General features: G+C 38.3%; 1 protein-coding gene across 2 annotated transcripts in view; it reads right to left on the bottom strand.

Annotated features, from left to right (window-relative positions):
* LOC104012880 (heparan sulfate glucosamine 3-O-sulfotransferase 1) overlaps positions 1-13,226 on the bottom strand; it is a 62,865-nt gene extending 49,639 nt beyond the window's left edge. The window contains exons 1-2 of one of the 2 annotated variants that reach the window (XM_087765580.1): positions 12,863-13,226; positions 12,245-12,434 (exon numbers count right to left, since the gene is read on the bottom strand). The gene's annotated coding sequence lies outside the window, so the exon portion shown is untranslated. The remainder of the gene's footprint in view (positions 1-12,244; positions 12,435-12,862) is intronic. The other variant, XM_087765581.1, reaches the window with a different exon arrangement.
* Positions 13,227-20,803: the final 7,577 nt, after the last annotated feature.

Raw genomic sequence — 20,803 nt, 5'->3', positions numbered from 1 at the left:
AACTTCAAATAGGCAAAATGTTTTCCTTATGACCTTACAAATTAGATTGCAAAATTCAATATTCACTTTTCAGAGCCATCCCACATTAAACAGGATTATATTAAAGCTAAGTAGGTATTTACTCAGCATCAAAATTAGAATAAGTTAACCATTAAGAGGTCAAGATAGAGGTATTTTATACTTGGATACTTAGCTAACTGGGAGGTAGAATTCAGGTTCTGAGGAATTCTGAAGCTTCAGTAGTACAAGAAATTATTCCACTTAAGAAGCAAAATTTCTTAGATAATTTGGAGAAGGGGAAAGAAGTTTTCCCCAAGCTCTTTGTTAAAAGAAAAAAAAAAAGAGATTTTCCATTAAGTTATGTGAAACAAACTCCCCTAGCTATACAGATTTCCTGCTGCCAGCGTGGTAAGCTCTGCCTTACAGCTAGGATTCCTGGGACCTGTAGTTCCCTTAAAGTCAGTTAGGAGTAGGAAAGACAGTAATTCTATTAGACAGAATTAATATTTTCTCATGAAATATTAAGCCCAAGCAGTGTGTCAACAGGTACATTCCCTCCAAAAGTTTCTGACCCACTGTACACTGATACGTAAAATTCCTTCATGCCTTATGTAAGTACATTTTAAGTGATAAAAACAAGCTCACCTCAATTACACACTGCAGTAGATTTAAACCTAGGCATACTATTCAGTGAAGACCCATACTGAACATTTCTCATTCAATAGCTACAAACTCAAAACTTAATTCTAAGTGTTCTGCAAAGCTTCCTATGTAACAACTCACTGTGTATGCTTTGGTTGCTCCATCTGTTTAAAAAAAATAAGATTATAATAAGATTGTAAAAATAAACATTGTTATAATCTTATTATCCTCATTAAAAATCTACAAATGAAAAACTATAAAGTATCTGCTGCTCTTATTAACTGTGCACAATGAACACATTTCATGGGACGAGGATCAACAGCACATGACTGCACAGGCAAGACTGTGTCAAAATACTAATGCACATATAATAAGCTATATGCAGAGATAATTGGTATTTTTAGACTCATAATTTTTAAAAATTACCCTGCAATCCTAACATTCTTCTTTCTGTGAACCTTTTTAGCGAGGAATCTTTTATAGATAAAAGCAAAATCATGTCCATCAAAACAAATACTTGCAATTTAAGACCTAGACAGTTATTTCCTTCCGCACATATATATATATATATATATATACACAAATTATTATTTCCATTTAATAAATGAGAATACCCTAGGATCACAAAAAGTAAATTAGAAACAGCAGAGCAGCCCATATTTCTTTATCTACGGTGTAAAGTAATATGATCAGTTTGTACAGGAATAACATGTTAAAACATGCATAGTAGTATTCTACAATTGGCCGAACAATTAACTGCCTTAATCAGTATATATGCTATTATCTGTTTTTTGTTTTTAAATGGAAATTTTACACACTGAATATTAGAGTTTTTACAGAAACAAAACAAAACAAAATGCTTTAACAGCATTTCCTTCTAGTGCAAGCTAGCACAAATTTAAATATCTCCCAGCGGGCAGTATAGAACTATGTTCAATGCTTGTGTATTTCTATTGGCTTCCGTTTGATTAAAGGAAACTGCTTCATTATAGAAGCAAAGTAGAACAATTCCTTGGAGTACTAAAGCACAATATTTTGTGCATATGACCACACAAGGATTCAAAAGAAAAGAGATACAGTGCTCTTTTCTGAATACCTGATTACCTGACTTTGAGGAAGAGTTCTTTAGCAAAGATTTATATTATTCCCATTTTCTAAAACTCCATATGTAATTATAACAGTCCTCTTTTAAAGATAAATTTAGTTTTGAAATTTCTGTTTTCTATCATTGGCACTATTTACGCTATCAGGATACAGGAGATAAAGTACAATAATAAAAAGCCAGCCATGAAACATTTAAATAAATGTCTTAAACTTCCATAATTTTGTTGAGGGGAGATTACAAAATGGGTGAAAACAACAATATTCAGCTCTCTAACCTGCTAAAGAGGCCTAATCTCTCAGGATTTTCTGCAGTGTACAGGCACGGATCTTACTTTAGGATCCAGAAACTTGGAGCTAACGTAAGAATGCATTAGAGTATGAAAATAACAAGCCTTTTCTTTTTCTTCATTCTCCAGTGCACATGTCAGATTTTGAATTTAGAAAACTCTAGAAGCACAAAAAAGTCTATGCATTGTACGGATTTTTCATTAATCTACTACAGGAGGGGAGGGAAAAATATCACAGCCAGAAAATCAGTGATGCACAGGTAACCAAAACTACTGGAAAACTCAACATTTAATAGTATAGAACAAAATCAAAGCCATAAAATTGAATTCTGTCAGTCAATTAAGTAAACAGATTAACAAAACAAAACAAAACCCCAAACCAACAAAACACCATCTAACTAAATTGAGCTATTTATTTACAGAATAAACTAAAGGTAGCATGTGGTACAACGGAAGCGAGTCAGATCTTCCTGAGACTCACAGAGCCTAATGTTTGGGGATTAGGTCTAAAAGATGTCCAGCTGTTGCAACCTAGAAAAAAAAAATCTTAAATGCTTATTTTCATACTGCAGCTTAGGAATCTACCAGTAGAAAGTGTCAAAGTTGACTATTGCAAATGATTTTCCATCTTAAACTTGATAGTACTTTCCTTTATAAATGGTACAATGTGAAACATGGCGACGTGGGAATTAATGTGAGGCAAGTCTGGAAGATGCTCGAGAATCTGGCTGTTATAAGACATGAACTTTTTTTACCCTGAGAATTACCTTCCTTCATATATGACAAGGCCACAGGCTAAAATATTTCATTACAATATCTGTGTAAGGGTTATTTTAAATCATTAATTCATCTAGAAACAATAAATAACAAATTCTGAAGTTCTAGTAAAAATTTATTTTTTTGTATTTTGTGTTACAAACTGTTGTTTGCAAGAATTGACCGCCTTTCATTTAATAAGGTCTGCTTACTGTATAAAACACACAGAACAGCTTAGCTGAGTAATACGGCATCTTTATGGCTATGTTTTTAACTAGTTAAGCCAAGGAAATAGATGACAGCTACTTTCTTTTTAATCTTACTGTTGAAGTAAAGCTGTAAATCTTTTCCTTTCAGAAATAATCCTCAAACTGATTGCTGTCAACTGATTGCTGGAGGGAAAGCCTGTCAACCAAGGAAGGTGGAAGACAGGAAAAACAAGCTCCCTCTTTCCACGTGTAACCACCTTTCCATACAAATGGAAGCTAAATCTGATATAACCTTTGTAAATTAAAGATCTATTCTGTATGAACCTTTAAAAAGTGTTCTGCATAGTAGCCAATACATTAATTCAGGAAAAACTACATCTGACTGGACTCCATTATCAAAGACACGTGACGTTATTCAAGTGTTCAGAATGAAACCCTGTGTCTTTGTTCCTTAAAAATGAAAGCATATCTTGCAAGAGCTAATTTTGGATACTGAGGGACATAGTCTGCTCTTCATACACTTCAAACAAATTTATATCAAAATTCAAACTCCTATCAGATTTCTAGGTCTAAAACATATTGCTCCTATACAGTTCATTTTTAGAAGATCACCTACCTCCTTCAGAGGGTGTAATGAAACTCATTAACAATATAAAGAGCTTAGTACCTAGTAAGCACTATATGGATGCTAAATTATGACAAGGACAGAAGTAGCCCAGTTTCTCTCCATCCAGAAACTAAAAAGTTATGCTCAGTATTTTGATTACTTTATTCACTCATGTCTAAAAAAGAGTATCTCTACTAACTGATATTTTGCCATTTATCAACGCAATCTATCTCCCTATTATCTTGCTTTTGGGCTTTCAAATTTTTTCAGATATCCACTAAGATCCCATTGTAAATAAATACAATCTTAGAACACATTTTAGAACACATTTTCTATGGTCGATCCCTGCAAAAAAGGAAAGTCTTCTATTTGCAGTTTATACAAAGTTTAATTAGACATCTTTTTTTCCCTTTACACACTTTTTAAGGTGACAAAAAGGTAAGACTTTACTTGCAGAGACTTAAATGTAGTACACAAAATGGTTGGTTAGCACTCTGAAGAATCACAGTAGGAAAAAAATATTAAATAATTTTCTCCATTGTTCTGCAGGTAATGTGTAACGTTTTACCTAATAACTATATCGGCACCTTTTACAGCACCAGTTGAAAAGGATTTGCTCTACCTTTCCAAGTTAAACAGAGGTACAGCGTTAACAAGAAATTTTAGACAACAACAAAAAGAAGGAAAAACAAAAGCAATTATTTTCCTGAAATCGAGATGAGGAGCATATGCATTTATATTGATTTTGGAAATAAAGGTAAAGGCTACAGCTGTGTACTTGCACAGGTGCCCATTAGCACTTTTTCAATCTCCACCTGTTCACTGCAGCTTAGATGCCAAGAGCCATTTCTCTCCAAGTTCTGGAGGCATCCTGAGATGCCTCAGCATCACACAGAGAAGCAAAATTCTTCCATTTTTCTAATGGAGTTCCTACAGGATGTGAATTCAGAATCAAATTGCAAAGACTAGATTGCTTCTCAAAATCAGTGTCAAGGTATTAAGTTGAAAGTATAGTTAGCTCATCACTGTGTCCCTAGGACACCATATCTTCATTTCAAGGAGGAGAAGAAAGAGAATCGGCAGTTTCAGTATTTTAAGTACTACCTTTTGCAGTATTCTGTAAACAGAAAACCTTCATTTGATGAAACGGTTCCTTTTATTCACTCTTCCATGCACACACACACAAAGAAAACACAGCTTTTTAGCTAAAAGCAAATGCACCAGTGACTTGACAAGCCAACAGAAAACTCCTTATGTTCAAGCATATTGAATAAGTTTTCCTGAGTCAAAACAGCTTGATCCTAGACCAAGCTTAAACAGAGCACTGAGTATCACCCTAGAAATCTTAAGCTTTGCTTACAATGAGGGTAGTCCAGTGTCTCTTCTGCTCGGTGCTGCTGGCAAAGCAGGTGAGCGCGGCATAGCAAGAGGAAATGTGGAATACAGATGCAATTTCTCGCAAGTTTTTTTTTACCATATGAAGCAAGCATATATTTAAAAGTCCTTGCATTTTTCAAACATAAGATACACAATTGCTTCAGCTGAATGAAAGGCCATTTAGGCTTCATGAACTTTGGCCATAGCCTGATTAATTCACCCCCATTTCACAATCAATTATTTCAAGACTATATATTTCAAAATCTCCATAACTATATCAAGCCCAGAGGGTTGTCCTTCCTCAAAAATGAGGAGGGGAAATAAATTTCATGCAAAAAAATGCAGTGCTGTGTGACATATAAAATAACACTATCTTCCCTGTATCAAACACATGGTATGGGTAATTCACACCCATCCACTAAAACATAGACAAAAGGACAACTGTCAATTAGTGTGTGTGTGCACACACATGTACCAGTGATATTAAATCAGAACAAGGAAAGATGGCAAAAAGACATTTTTATCTGTTAATTATCCTGGCTATACAGCAGTGGTAATCTACTTTATTAGTGATGAAGTATGGAAGTGAGATGAAATGAAAACTGGAGGAACTGCTGAGCTCAGAGGATTGTGATCAGTGCCACAAAATTCAGCTGGAGGCCAGTTACTAATGGTGCACCCCAAAGGGCTGACATTGGGGCCAATGCTGTTTAACATTTTCATTAATGACCTGAATAATGGGACTGAGCGCACCCTCAGCAAGCTGGCAGACCATATGAAATTGGAAGTAGTAGCACTGTCATTCAGAGGGACCTCAACAGGCTGGAAAAATGAAGTTCAGCAAAAGGAAATGCACATTCCTCACCCAGACAGGAATAACCCTGTGCACTTGTAAAAGGCTAGGGACCAACCAGGTGGAAAGCAACTGGGCAGAAAAGGATGTGGGGGGTCCTGGTGGACAAGAAGTTGAACATGAGCCAGCAAAGTGCCCTTGCGGCAATGAAGGCCAACACCCTCCTGAGCTGCATTAGGAAAAGCACTGCCAACAGGCTGTGATCCTCCCCTCAGCACCACTGAGGTCACACCTGGAGTACTGTGTCCAGTTCTGGGGTCCCCAGTACAAGAAGGACATGGACATACTGGTGTGCATCCATTAAAGGGCCACAGAGATGTTATGGGGATTGGAGTATCTGTCATATGAAGAGAGGCTGGAAGAGCTGGGATTGTTTAGCCTGGAGAAGGCTCAGGAGGGATCTTATCAGTATGTATAAATACCTGATGGGAGGGAGAATAGAAGACATACACAGACTCTTCTCAGGAGCATCCAGTGAAAGGACAAGAGGCAGAAGGCATAAATAGAAATACAATAAATTCTATTTGAACACAAGAAAAAACATTTTTCATGTGAGGGTTGTCCTACACTGAAACAGGTTGCCTAACAAGGCTGTAAAGTATCCATCCTTGGAGATATTCAAAACCCAACTGGAGACAGCCATTGGCAACATGCTCTAGGTGACTCTGTTCTGAGCAGGAGGATTGGACTAGATGATCTCCAGAGGTCCCCTCCACCTTCTCCAGTCCTGTGATTCTGTGGTTAGATATCCATTTGATCTTTTGTGTAAGCAGCTCCACATATATAAAGGCAAACTACTGTTATTTATCATAGAATCATAGAATTGTTAAGGTTGGAAAAGACCCTTAAGATCATCGAGTCCAACTGTTAACCTAACACTGCCAAATTTAGCATAATGTTTATGTCCTACCCTGAATTTTCGATGTATCACTTATATGACATACTCTGCTTTCTTATCTACAATTAAAAATTTTAAAGTATGAAGTAAGAGTAATACTACACCATCATATTTCCGTGGAAATCTTGTTACACTTTGGGGATTAAGCAAAATCAACACTAGTGAAAGGTTTAAAAAAAAAAAAAAGTTGCAATGTCAAAATGCAATACAAGTAAGATTAATGCAAAATACTATTTATATTTTTTAAATGAAACATTTAAAAAACACAGTTGTTTCAAAACCACACTTTAACTTAATTAATGAAATGTAGCCATACTCTTATTCCAGCTCAAGTTATTCAAGCCATTGCAGCACATATGTCCCTTTAGTAGCTTTTCCACTTACTTCCCATTTCAGTTATCAACATCTATTAATATGATGGGCTTACCTTTCTTCTCCAGGCTTGAAAACTTCCCAATCTGTTTGTTAGTTTTAGCCAAGGGGGCTTAACTGCATTTTTTTCCCCAATAGAAATTTCTTCAGTATTTGAACAGAATAGATTCTTACATTCATAATTAGAAATGATAAAATTCTAAATATGCATGAAAGGGTAATGGGTTTTTTGAGGTACAGATGGAGGTGCAGTCCTGCAGCAACATTAGCATGAGACTCTGGTCAATTCAACAGCTTCCATTCAAAACTTTGTAGGCAGCAGGAAGACTGATAAAGCTCTGGTAAGTGTCGCTTGTTTCACAGATACCAGTAGAAATAAGGACTGGATTGAAAATAGGAACCTGCTTTAACAGACAAGAAATGACTACAAATGAAAGAAAGACACCCCAGCAAAAACCTAATCCTGGAGATATTCTTCACTTTTGAGCTCAAGGAAACTTAGACATTAAACTGAGAAAAGTTTACATTCAAAGTCCTTTCAGCAGCAAGACATAATTTTCTTCTGTGGAGCCACATGAACTAGCTATCTTCATAAAGTGATATCTAGAGAATGACAACATCTTTAAATCATTTCAACAAATTTACTCATCACAAACATAGATCAGTCTGTTATTTAACAGAATGACCTAAGTAAATTTTAAATGATGCAGTCACAATTACTACTTTCCACTTCTATAGTATATTTTCAGTAATAATTCAATGACCCAATTTGCAAGTGTTGCCCATGTCATCATGAAAATCCTACCATATTCCACCTCTATCCCATTTTTTTATTAAGTCTCAAGAGAACACCATCTGAGCAGCTGAACAGAACGGACAGCAATTGTAAGGGGGGAATGGGGAAAGAAAGAAGCAGTAGGGACACAAAGCTGACCTAGGAAATTAAACCAAGTATTAAAAAAAAAAAAAGTGTCTGGATCAGTCCCTTGTTCTCAGTGACTAAGGCACAATGGCTTTTGAGCTATTAAATTATGCTTCCTCCCTGGATTATTAATGGATTGGCCACAGGGTAGGGAATTTACAAAGGCCCTAGTATCATCAGCAGAAAGCTGTAAGGTATTACTCCTTTTAAACAGTGAGTAGCAAAAAAAATCTAGATCAAAGTAGAGAGTATATTGGAGAGTAGAAAACGTAGTGCTTAGGTGTAAGAAGAGAGAAGCAAGTGACCTAGGCAATTGTTATCCTGACTTCAATGTACGAAAAGTTGGGCTTTTCTTTTTTTCAATTAAAAGGTAATGAACAATAAGGAGGACAATTTAAAAAAAAAATCGAGATAATTTCAACATAACTTTAAAAAGACATATTGGTCTGGAACAAGTAAGTTAACCTTTAAAAGCAAATATTAAGGCAAAGGAAATCTAGAGTCCAATCTCTCCAGATTTCAGTAAATAATTTGATATGGTATCACCCAGCAATTGTTTACTGAGTTGGAAAAGATAGGGTGTAACAGAAAAATAAAGTGGATATAAAACTGACTAATGGTGACATATTGAATAGACTTATTTAAGATCCTTCTTCAGACTCATTGCATGTCTATGAACCTGGCAAAAAGTAGAGGTGTTTTGATAAAAACTGGTTACAGGAAGCATTCTTGATACAGAAGAGGCTGTCGCTAACTTACAGAACACATTGGAGGACCATTGGGGTAGGCATATTAGAAAGGGAAAAACATTTAGCAGCTCTTCAAAGGCACATGATTACAAACAGCAAAATTCTGTAATTACAGGGTGTCTTATCATTTGAGAGCAACAGAAAAAGAGAAATCACACACCCATGTCTAGTTTACTGCAAGAAGATTAAGCAAACCTGGCATACCTGTAAAACAAACTTGATCTTCACTAATATCTGACAAAGCATTTTCAGTAGACCAAGTGGAGCATTAGCACTATTATTCAAGACTTTAAGGAAACAGTTCAGGTACAAGGTATCTGATGCAGGTGAGGTACATTCAGAATTCAGGAAAATCAAGTTACTAGGCTCTGTATCTTCCTGTTTATTCTGTTTTACTAGACAAACTAAAAGGTACTTGCTCTGCTTGTTTGATCCTAGCACATAAAAGCTGAGGAAGACACATGATCAATGTTTATAATTTATTGAAGGCTACACACCAAGGAAGGGGTTTTAAACAACAATATTAAGATATTAAAAACTCGGAATCAAAGAATATATTTAGGCTGGAAGTTCAAAGCAAGTTCTAAGCATTAGGAGAGAGGTTTTGAAACATCTTTCCAGAAAGAGCAACAGGGCAAAGTACTTAACTGGCTTTAAGGTAGACTGTGGTGACTTTATGGCTGGGATTAGATAAGATTGTTGCCTAACTCAGAAAGGCCTTTTCTTCAGCCCTGAATTACTATGGTGAAGAACTGCTCCCTATTCTTCTTCCTCCCTTCCCAGTCTTTTTGTTCCCAGTATTCCCACTAAAGTTCAACTGGGGCTATGAGAGGACTACATGCAATTTTTTATCTTTAAAAGAAAACCGTCTTAAGACTTAAACACCTACCCCACTAGCTTACATGTTTTTATAAAATATTGCATCAAAGCAGATTACTAGCAGCTCTCCTTGAGATCAAAAGATTTAGTCAGCAACTAAACAGAGCAATGCATTGCAAACATACTGAAATTATATTGCCTCTTTAGGTCTTCATTAAATATTTCTCCTCCTTGCCAGTTTAATGGGTTCCTGCTTACTATATAAAGAGCCAGAAAAGGAATTTGATTGTACTCTATGCGTATATGCCTCAAATGCTGGCACTATCCTTTCTATATTGATGTTGCTATGTGAAAACTTCACATAAGCTTCTGTTAGGACATTGAGCTACCCGCGCCCCTGGTAACAGACTGCTTTTATATTAATCATTGAATAACCCATTCAAAAGTTTTCTTATGGCAGTGTGTAATTCAAAATAAGCTACAGAAAATAGAGAGGGCATATTCACATGACTACAGACATGGACCAGTTGCCACATAGTTATTTGTATAGCATTAAGGGAACGTTAAGCAATGTTGCAGACAGCTAACTCTTCTCCATTCAGCTCCTTTCAAACCTATGTCCATCAAGAAATGTGCAGCACTATGGCTTCATGACACAAAAAGCATGCTCAACCTGTTGCAAATGTTGAAAAGGTAGGTGGGTCTGTCATTCACTGAAGTCACCAAGCCCACAATCCATTGTATCAAACACAATCAAGTCGTTGTGTGCACCATAAAGTCTGGTGACTGTAAACACATTTCCCTGCATCCTTCTGGCTGACAAAAGATTTTTTTCACTTTAGATTAGAAAAGAAGCAAATGCTTTTCCAGTGTAACTTGATCTATACTTTGGCAGCCAAACATAAATTTCACTTAAAAATGTACACTAGACTGAAACTTAAGCAATGACAGAAATTTTTCAAACCCCTAATCTTTCAAAACTTACGTGTTATCTGCGTATGACCTACATAGCCAAAGCACTGGCCAGAACAAAGCTGGTTACATAGAAAAAGTACTTCTGTTAAAGTGCTATCTCAGACCAATATACATCCACCGCTTAGTATACTTTGGCCACTTTGGGACTGCTGTTCATGACAACATTTCCAGTCAGAGACAGAAGAATCAGAGAAGAAAACAAATTGCTCTCCTGTTCCAAGTTCAGAGATGAAGTCCACCTTTATTGACTGTCTTTTGACCTCTACCATCTCTGATTCTGTGACAAACCAAATCCTCAACAACAGAATATCTTCTAATTGGTTTGTTATAGACTAGACCGAGGCTTCCACCTTAAATGTCATAAACTGCTGTATATGAGAGTGTGCTTTAGTTCAACAATGACATGCAGTCTTGGATTTAACAGGACTCAATTTCAAAATGTTTCTTCCCCTCTGACTAGTCTCCTTTTATATTTTTGTCCTTTTATTTCCTGCTTGTGCTTATTCTTGGCTTCCTTATTTTGTTGCTGCAGAACACTGATATGAAAACTACTGCATACACGTTTTCAGAGTAAGCATATTGAGTGGTTAGCCTAGCTCATATGTTCTTGCTTACTTCATAGATTAGTTTATTTTACTAGTATCGCCCTCTTTTCCCACACACATACACAGATTTTTACAATAAGCTCACAACTTATGAAACTTGGAAATCACATGTGTTGTTGAGGGACACAAACTCCTCAATTCCCTCTTTCTGACGACATGACTTAATGCAATGTACAGGCTCCATCTATAACACACAACATCTTTTTAATCAGAAAGCAATAGTTTTACATAATTGGAACAAAAGAACTTAATAATATTTGCCATTTACAGTATTACCAAAAATATGTTAGGCTACTAAAGCAATTAACCCCAATCTAAATTAGTTCCATCTGAAATGACAAAACCTCAGTCTAGTTTTGCCAGCAACAAAACTAGTCAAATACATGAAAATTCACTGATGTCATAAAACTAAACCATTAATAATTTCTACAGTACGAAACCATGATCTTATCAGCCTAACCCCCCCCCCATTTCCTGTTTTATGAAGAAATACCTGCCACAGGAATAAATATCCCTAAACACAAACATCTTACTGAGCAGTAGCTCTTCCCAGTTCAGCTCATTTAACAGGCAAGTGTCAAGAACTATTGTTGCCTTAGAGGCAGTAAGCGAAATTCTTGGAAGTAGCCTATCACATTTTTAAAGTTTTTTTTTTCAAAGGATGGAAATAATCAAAGCAGACATCACACAGATTTTAGTTGCTGTAGTTGAGAAAGTCAACATTTTCAATGGAAGTTGTGGTCTCCCTAGTCCAAGTTCTGTCCATTCTGTATCTCAGAAAATATGGGTTTGCACAGACTAAAAACTGAAAGTAAAATTTAACAGCCTGGTTATTCTCAGTCTTTGCATGTCTTGCAAAAAAATAGGGCATATGTGATTCTAAAGCATCATCCTTACACTGTCAACCACTTCCAACTCCGCAAGAGATTTCAGGCTATAATGTGTAAATCATTACTACATGCTCTAATAGTACTTTTTATTTAATCAGTAGAGAAGAAAAATCCCCTCTAGAATTACAGTAAATAACTACAGTTTAGTTTTAAATGAAATGATGTAGTTTATATCTGACCTGAGTTTCAGTCTTTTCCTAGTGGGAAATATAAATTCAGCATTTGGATACATAATCCTACAGCTCTCAGAAGCCGACTCCACTGCGAACACTTTACATGATTTACAGCTCTCCTCCAGCTTCAGATGACAAGTCTCGGCGGAGCAGGTGCAACGGGGTATTTTTTCCTTCCTTCAGAGATCATTCCCTCCTATGTAAATTAATTAGCAAGTCTTCATCACTCTCGCTTAAGCGGGGAAGATGAAGCTAATGGATTATCAGCCTTTAATTTCTCACACGGAGCGGGTGACCCGGCAGCCCGGCGGAGGGAGGGGGCTCGCCGTTGTTACTGCTGAAGCCACAACGTTTTTGACAGCGTCAGCGGCGATAAAAGTGAGCCCGGCTCCCGCACAGTTATGCCAAGAGAGCAATTTTTAAACCACGGGCAGGATTTGGGGGGGAACCGCGGGGAAACGGGGCCAACCTCCCCCGCGCTAACAGGCGCGTTGCTCTCCCCCCTCCCGGCAATTTAAACTGCCCTGCCAGCGCCGCCGTGCCCCTCCACACCCCTGCACCCGCCAGCCCTGCCCCCTTCCCTGGCTGCCGGGGAAAGGGGGAGCGAGTCCCAACTCCCGTTACCTCCTCCGGAGCCATGGAGAGCGGTGCGGCCGTGGCCTCGGCTCCGCGCGGCTGGCGGCGGCTCCGCGCCGGAGCAGTGAGGAGCGGAGCGGAGGGGCCGGCGCTCTCCTCACTCCCTCACCCCGCCGCGCTATGCCTCGAGCCGGTGGCACAGCCCGCTCCACATAAATGCATTAACAGCAGCCACATCATGATTAATTCATCAGCCCCAGTGACCAGAGGAGGAGGCACGCGGAGGGGAGCGGGGGCCGGGGAGAGGCAGGGCGCAGGGAGCGTCCCTTCTACCGGAGTTCACCCCCGCCGGCGCAGGGCTCCGCCGGCGCGGAGGGACGAGAGGGGAGGCTGCGCCCGGCGCCCGCCTCGCCTCGCCTCGCCTCGCCTCGCCTCGCCGCGGCTGCCCGTGCCCTGCCAGGTCTGAGGGAGGGGGGAGTCCTCTGGGCAGGTGACCGGGCGATCTCCACCCCACCACCCCGCCCCGCCGGCACCCCTGGCTCCCCGGCCAGCGCCAGCCGCCCCACGCGCCTCCCGCGCGGGGAACCGCTAGGGCTCAACGGTCGCGGCACGCGCGCCCTCAGCCCGCTGGCCGCGGTAGCTCGCCCGAGAATCGGGCGGGCAGCGGTCGGAAAAGGCTGAGGTAACCGTGGGAAGTTGCAACGGCTCCACGCCACGAAGCGGATTTCAGCTGAACGCCGGGGAGATTCCCCAGTTCAGTGGGAAACAGGCCGCGGGCGGGAGGTGCAGCCCTCGCTTGTCTTCTCGGCTGTGGAGAAGGGCCCCGGAGCCCCGAGCTGCCCGCTGCCAAGCACGGAGGGGATGAGCCGGGCAGTGCAAGAATTCCTGAGGGCAGAAAGGCCACTGAGCATCCATATGGCCGTGATCACATTAGCAGGACAGGGCTCATTCGCACAAAAGTAGCCACCCCACCCACCCCAGCCTTGGTAAAAACAACTGTTCGGCCACTTGCCAGTTGCTAGAGCCAGGTTTCTCCATGCAACACACCACTAATATGCATGTGAGCTTGTTTTGGTCTGCTGAAGCAGCAACGCCGACTCCTTCCCTAGTCCTCCGGCAGCGATCTTGGCACGGGGCTCTACCGCCCTCTCTTCTGAGGGGCCGTGCTGATTTCTTCAAATACCATTTGTTTAAACTTGCGGTACGCTGGACTTCGAGTTTCTTCACAGCAGGGGTAAGCAGCCACTCCGATTTTAAGGGTTTCAGAACAGCTGTTAAAGGCAGGAGTACCTTTGCATTTCTCTGCCTTTATATTCCACTCCAAATAGAGGTAGAAATCCTGCAAGTCCACCATCCCCCTCCAATACTTACTAACAGATGTACTTAGTCTACAACACCAAGCAAGAGACACTTGCTCTTACAGCCACCTTATCTTCTTAGTCAGGTAGCTCCCTTATCAGGTGATGAAATTTGTGTAGAACAGATGATTTATCACCTATTTATAACCTCCACACCTCATCTATGAAACCAAGTTTGCCTACCTGGTAGCATCATCATGCTTCAAGGGATTGTATTTGAATAGGACATTATAAAGGTTTAACAATTCTTTATTGATCATATGCCAGGAGCAAAAATTTCTCTTGTTACCCCTTCTGGATTTCAGATTAGCAAAGAATTTTCAACCTGACATAGCTATATATAGAGATTCCCAAGCATCAAACAGAATTCATAAGCTTTACATAGAGAGATCCCCCAAATTGTCACAAGCCCTTAGTTAGATAATCATAGGATTAAAGCTGTTAAGGAGGAAGAAGAAAATAAAATGAAAAGGTAGAGCGCTTTTGTAGGAAAATTTCATTTACATGACACGTTATTGTTGTTTTTCCTTTCCCATTATGCTGTAGGTTTTGTGTTACTTGTATACAAAAGAGTAATTACTTGTAACTCCACAGCTGAGGTTGCACTGTGGTTTACACTTATAGCAGGATTAAAATCTCTACGGTTAATACTTGAATGCTTGCATTTAGACTACACGTTTGGCACCATAACACTTGAGAATTACAACTTTCTTTAAACTTTAAAATTTCTTTTAAAAACAATATTTATGTCTTCTGCAGAGAAAAATCTTAATTGCCCTCTTTTTCAGAATTTTCACATTTTCTTCACATTTCTGAATTCTAAGGGTTCCCATGTATTGCAAGCCATTCTTACAGTGGGATAAGAACACAGGTAAAGCTAATTTTGAACTTTTAAAATTAAGCATATAAATCATCCCAATATTTGTCACAGACCAATTAAATTTGACAGAGATTTGACAGATAGACCTGTTTCTGATTTTGCTTTTAAAAGTGTGTGTCCTAGATTAATATTCTGATGAAATGAAGTATTCTTTTAATTCTGGTGTCTGGTTTTCATGTGGATTTAATTTTCTTCATTGTTTTCTGACTGCTTCTGGATATAGCCACCATATTACTTCATTGCACTTAGTACTGGTGTTCCAACATAATTACATAATATTAGATGGAACTGTACTGTCTAGTTTTTATTGAAAAAAATCAGTTTGTCAGAATTGAAAGTTTCACATGCGTACATCAGTTTTAGCAGGAAAAATAGAAAAAAAAATGGGACTTGAGTAAAACCTATGAATTGCCAATCCAAAACTCTTTGCTTTTCAGCAGACTACATTATCTAATATCTTGTGTAATCCAGTGGTTCATCTTAAAATCAGTTTCACTGTTCCTACTGAAGGCAGTGCCTGAACATCACTCCTCTGATTAGAAATTGTCTCATTTGTTTCTCTCAATAATGTTCTTAAGTGTTATTCTCTTTGGTTCACCATTTGATGTATTTATATACAACACTGAGTTTTTATTTAATTGAACCAGATTCTCTTTTAATCTCTTTTCATAAAATAAGTTCTCTGTTTCTCTGATGACATCTATGACCTATTACAGTTTGAATTAGTCTGTCTCAAACACTAATGGACAGAGTTTTATAAATGGCATTCAAGTGAACTCTTACTAGTAATGTGCATAATAGCATTAAGTCTCTCATCTCCATTTAAACACTGATAAGGATGGGATTGGCCTTACTTTCTTTCATGACTTTCCTATGTTGATAGGGTATAACTTGTCCTGTGCTCAGTACTAACAACAAATTCTTCTCCTGCTGTACAACTTTTGACTCTCAAACTACAAGATTATACCAAAAATTTTTCTTAGGGTCTACTGCATAATCTTGAATTTTGTTATGCTGTAACACCATTTCTTGGCTCCAATATCTTGTGTGTGCTGTTGACAAGTTGGGAATCAACGGTAAATTTCACATTTTCTTTTTTTCTAAGATTACGAGTGAAATTATTAAAAGATACTGAAATAATAAGACTGATTCTTAAAGAATCTAGCAGATTCCATGTTATGCATTGATCTGTTTTCAACATAAGACCCCTTCCTTTTGCAGGTCCTTATCTGCTTCACAATTTTTTTACTAGTTTTCATCTCTTCCATTTAAATAGTTGCCCATATACAGACAGCTGCTTCCAGGTGACTAGCATTAAACTCTGGAAAACACAGGTGTTAAATGAGATGGTGGATGAGGTGTCATATGTTCGTGATAGAGGGATAAAGGTACAGTGTAATTAAAAGAACAGAGGAGAAGAACATGTATGGCTAGCCTGGTGAAAGTCCAGTCTATCTGCTGTGCTAGATTTCCACTTACAAATGGCCTAGGACTATGATGCAAAGAAAAATCACTGTGGCTGGAGAGGAGGGAGAAAGGACCTATTTTCAATGCTTTTCACTAGTTTCTTCTGAGTATTTTTGGAAATTATCCAGATTCCTTATCATAGAACTCAATTGCATGGGCTATTTTATTCATCAGTCATCTCAGTGACTCTTGTGGAGCTATGTACCTATAAAAGTATTCAAAATTTCAAAGCCTGGAGTTCTTACATTGTTTTTATTTATTGAAGTACAACTTTATGTTTCTACTAAATGGTTAACATCCTTGCTGATGCCTTACTGGTACTAAAAGATGGACAGATTTATTACATAAGGATGCATAGTTCCACTACTGCAACATATGAATTTATATGGACGCAGATTAATTGGAAATATTTCAAGTAATATATGTATTCATATTATGGATCACTTCAAGTTTCAGTGCTGTCACATCTACACATTTAGTCTTGGTGCATGTCTGTCAAAGACTTTAGGTGAAATCCTGATCACATAAAAATCAAGGAAATTCTGCTAGTTCCATCATCAGGGCTAGGATTTCTTTCACTGAATTTTCTCTGAGGGTTCACTGTATTTGACATGAAATTCCTAATTACAGTAGCTTATATAAAATATAAACATAGAGGTTTTCTAGATTTATTTTTTTTTTTAGAAAATGAATTATATTGATGGAAGAATATTTTATGATGGGATCAGTCCTGATTTAGTAAAGCTAAAAGCAAATAATAGTAATAGAGCTATATGAAATATCCCTGGCCTGAAGGCCATATGACATTTGCTTGATGCAAGGCTTAATACTCAAAATTTGGTCACAATTATTCATCCACTAAGGTTCACAGAGTTGGTCTGATTTATGACTAATTCTGGCCACTACACAGAAACTGTGGATTCAGTTGAATTATGATTGAGTATTTGTTTCAGTCTGAAGCATAGACTAAAACTCAAGGCATAAAGGGTGTCTTTTGCCTTGATTTTCAATGCGTTTTTAAGTGAATTAAACATCTGACAAATAATGGGGCAGATTTACCTTTCTGTACTCAAGTCACTAGAGTTCATTAAAAGTGAATTTGACTCAACATTTCCTCATTCTCCAAAGACCTTTTCTTCACAGCTTTATAACAAAGTGAGATTATGAAGACAAATGTGGATTTCAATCTGCATAAAACTTACAGGAACTTTATCATATGAAACCTCAGGGCTTGACATAGGCACCGTCTAGTATTCAATACAGTACCAACCTTTGAAAGACTCCAGAGAAGTGCATCTTCTCTCATGTTTATTTAGCAATTGAGTATTGTAATTCCTGACATCTTAATTATCATGAAATGACTTTTTCTCACTAAAGTTATAAAGACTGTTAGAAATCCTTATTAACAGTAAAGCGATAGACACAAGTTACTGAGAGGACATCAACAGTGTTGAAAGATGACAAATTTATTTTCCAAAAATGGGGCAATTCTGTCATTCCTGAAGGGTTACTGAGGACATTCCACACAAGTGTAGATAATTTTTGAAGCTGAAACACTTTGCCATATACTCTATTTCTGATTTTTAAAATTGCCCTTGATTTTAAATACCCTCACTCACATGTCTGTTGCACTGCTCTAAATTGTATCACCAGAGGCAGTGAACTGAAGAAAGAAAAGAGAGAAAATAGGAAGGGTAAATGAGCAGTCACAGCAAGGAATAAGATGATCCAAAAAAAGACATTACTCCGAATTGCTAGTCCAGCTGAGTTGTACCTTCTGCAGACTCAGAGTGGATGGTAACTAAAAGTAAAATTGCTTTTGTAGTTCTCTCACCCTGAAAACAGTCCAAAATTATCTATACGCAGCTAGGGTAAGTTGCAGACAGGGCTGGTGTCTACAGTTTATCATCTCTGAACATCCTCTTGAAGCTGTGCAATTAACCGAAGAGTGAAGGGTGTTGCAGACTTGCCCTTCAGAACCTCGATGCATTTCCAGGTTCTGGAAGAACAGACATGAGACCACCGGAAGGAAAACTCACTACACCGCAATGCTGAACCAAGACCTTTAATGTTTTGCTAGCCCTGAAGTTTCAGTTGAAATGTGGTTTATAATGCTATAAAATTATAGGTCAGGTAAACCTCATTGCAGCTCTTGGGTATAGCTGTCCCTCTTCATTTAAGATAGATGTAAGAAGTCATTATGCTCCTTTGCAGAAACAAGTAGCTGGAATGACAGTAGTCTCTAAACCCCAAACACAATTACATGTCTCTCTACAAAACAAAAGCTTGAAAGAGCCAGCTCAGAATGTGACTGAGGTGGGTGGACTGGTTTTGCTGTTTTAAGCAGGAAATAAATACAAGTGAAACAAATAGGGGCTAGGTATGTAGGACATACGTAAACATGCAGACACAGCCAATATGTAGAAGGAGCTCATGTCAAATTACTGCGAAAGAATAGGTACCTAGGAGAAAACCTAGACAGGTTTTGGATGCTAGCACAGACTGACATGTGTTGAATCCCTGAAAAAAAGAAGCTTTTTCAATATGTGTAATTTCTGATACACTCAAGGAAACAGGATATTTTTATGTTGCTTTTTAGAAACAGGACCGCACTGAAAAAAGATCAATCTCTATTAACAGTTCCTCCTTCTAGTGGGAATAGTCTACAAACCCCCAAATTTTGACCAGCCGCTGGGCACAATAACAAAGCTGTGTGACAGAGTGATAAATCTCAGATGTAAATATACATGCTGTTATTAAAGTGATAAATCTCAGATATAACTATACATATCATTATTAATTGACTTACAGAATTCCCGCCTCACATTTTCAGAGAAACACCTTCCTTTAAGGTGTTCATAAGAATTATTTATGCTTGGGAGCTGAAACTGATATATCTAGTTATCATTCAAATACCCCAAAGACCTGCTAAATCAAAAAGACATTCCTATACAGGAGAAAAAGTTTTTAATTCCCAACTTTTATGTGAAGATTTAGGCGTTTGTAGCCTCCCCAATACACCTACAACCCCTCTCCAGCAAGTCTAGGAAAAAGTAAGAGAGCATGTAGGTAGGTATCTTTTGAATTTGCCCCCAGAGCCTTGAAAAAAGCTTAGAAAAGGAGAGAGCCTTTGGGGTAGCGGGCTGACAGTGGCTTGGAGCAAGCAGTGAAGGAATACTCCGTTGCTTTGTTCAGGGAAACAGGATTTTCTAGTTTCTTGTAAACAAACAGGATCAGCTCAAAGAAACAACTGTACAAGAGGACAACCCGTCAAGCTTTGACCTTGTGAGTTCAACTCACTAAAGTATGAGTACATTCCTGACTTATACAGACAGTTATCTCAAATTATCTTTCCCAAAGCAAATCTCGAGGATAATCCAGATAATGCAAATGATTAATTTTCCCAGTGCACACGTAACTGGTGACTTCATTATTAATCACTGTTTTTTTTCCTATACCTGTAAATAAATTAAACAACTTATGTGGAAGATGCAACACACTCATGCATTAAACATTTCCAGTGTGAAAGAATGAAACATAAATATTTAAAATGGACACCTCTGAGCTTTATAAATCTCACGGTATCACTAAGGACTCCCAAACTCTTTTAGGTTAACACCCAAGTATGGAATGCATTTTTTTTTTACTTTGCTATGTAAATGTACAGCATATTGTATAATGGTCACATTAAGGCAGTTGGTCATTAATGTAAATAAGGTAAGTATAGATGTTTAAAATAAACACACACATATTTTATTCAACAGCAAAAAGAACGATCTTGAAGAAGACAACAGTGATTGCTCAAGTGCTCAATACACAAAAAAATTCTGGCTATTAAGAGAGCATATGAATGCCACGCTGGAACTGATCAAAGGTCCAGTACTCTGTCTCCAATGTATAGTTCATCTACTTTTCTATCCTTGGCCACTAGCAGATGGTTAAAGACTATAAAAAGAGTGTGTGTACAAAGTGGTCCTTTCAGAAGAACATCTTACCTTCTGGCAATAAACAGTGTAAAGGTTTTCTGCAACAGAGGTTCTGTACAGACTTGTCATGTTTAATAGTCACTGATGGACTGAATGAAGAAAGAACAACATAAGCAATGATTTAACACTTACTGAAAAGGAACAGTGGCAGCTACTGAATCTTCAGTGCCACCACATACAGCACCCTGGGTTTTCCTCGGAGGTCTCCTGTCTAATTACTCACCAAGTTCAACCTGCTTAGCTCGTGACAAAATAACAGCCTGAGGTGGAGCAGCTGGGATTTAACTTTCATTTATAA

Source organism: Nipponia nippon, unplaced genomic scaffold (genome assembly GCF_047370975.1).
Source record: "Nipponia nippon isolate SJK-2023a ecotype South Korea unplaced genomic scaffold, ASM4737097v1 scaffold_3, whole genome shotgun sequence".
Classification (NCBI taxonomy): domain Eukaryota; kingdom Metazoa; phylum Chordata; class Aves; order Pelecaniformes; family Threskiornithidae; genus Nipponia; species Nipponia nippon.
Note: the sequence above shows the minus strand (reverse complement) of the source record. Positions and strands in the feature narration are given on the sequence as shown.